We start from the raw sequence: 1,480 nt of genomic DNA, 5'->3' as shown, positions 1-1,480 counted from the left end.
TATTTTGTTGGTTTTGTAAACGTTTGAAGTTGTATCTTGGTTGGTTGGTTGTAAACTAATGTCAGATAATGAAATTATTTACTAATGAAAAGAGTTTGTTAAGCAACAACTATATCTTCTGAGTCCCCCTTTATGTATCATGGTAAGCCTCCATGGCTATATAAATGGGAGGCTTACACTAGCACTTATTTTTTATTTGATTGAATGGAAGTGGTACCTGATGCAGTGATATATTGGAGGCTACATGTTACAATCTCACTTCATTAGTGTATGCTGCCATCTTTTCCCCTTTCTTTATTTCTATTCTTTATTTTACACTTAAACTCTTGTAATCTCCTACCCCTTTTCCCATACTTAATACAATTCTGAGCTCACTTGGCAAAAAAAAAGATGCCAAAATCTATAGTGTGCAGGCTTGTGAAATGGATAACTATATATGTAAGACATCAGGCCATTAGCCATGCATCAAATATTTCTGACCACTCACCTTGAAACTCATCTAACTCTATCAACATTGACAAGTTAAGTGCTGATGTCAGAATGGAGTTCTCATTCAGAAAAAAAATAAAAAATAGTACATAGTTTCCCCATAAAGTCCAGAGTTTTGTTCATGATAAAAATGATCCATAATAAACCAAGTGTGAAATATTAAACATTACAGTATGCTACATTGTATGTATCATCCTTACTTTGGCAAACCAAAACTTCCAGTAAGAATGGTGAGAACCAAGTGATAATGGTGCTCAACAGGATGGTATATGGTATGTAGCATTCCAAATAATGGATGGTATATAGTATGTATCATCCTTACTTTGGCAGACCAAAACTTCTAGTAAGAATGGTGAGAACCAAGTGATAATGGTGCTCAACAGGATGGTATATGGTATATATCATTCCAAATAATGGATGTTATATAGTATGTATCATCCTTACTTTGGCAGACCAAAACCTCCAGCAAAAATGGTGATAATGGTGCTCAACAGGATGGTATATGGTATGTATCATTCCAAATAATGGATGCAATATAGTATGTATCATTCTTACTTTGGCAGACCAAAACTTCCAGTAAGAATGGTGAGAACCAAGTGATAATGGTGCTCAAAAAGATGGTATATGGTATATAGCATTCCAAATAATGGATGTTATATACTATGTATCATCCTTACTTTGGCAGACCAAAACTTCCAGTAAGAATGGTGAGAACCAAGTGATAATGGTGCTCAAAAGGATGGTATACACTACTAAAAAAAAACATATTATGACACTTGATTTTTATCTATCTTGACGGTTTTGTTGAAAATCGTCAAGATAGGTGTCTCAGTGATATTTTTATGATGGATCTTGTAGTATTATGTCGTGTATAACACAGACGTCAAGAAAATATGAGAATTTTATGACGGTTAAGATTTGTTTTCTTGATGGCTTTTAAGTAAACCGTCGTACTAAGCTTTTTTATGATGGTTACCAACAATTTTATGTT

The sequence above is a fragment of the Coptis chinensis genome, chromosome 6 (assembly GCF_015680905.1).
Source record: "Coptis chinensis isolate HL-2020 chromosome 6, ASM1568090v1, whole genome shotgun sequence".
Lineage (NCBI taxonomy): Eukaryota > Viridiplantae > Streptophyta > Magnoliopsida > Ranunculales > Ranunculaceae > Coptis > Coptis chinensis.
Note: the sequence above shows the minus strand (reverse complement) of the source record.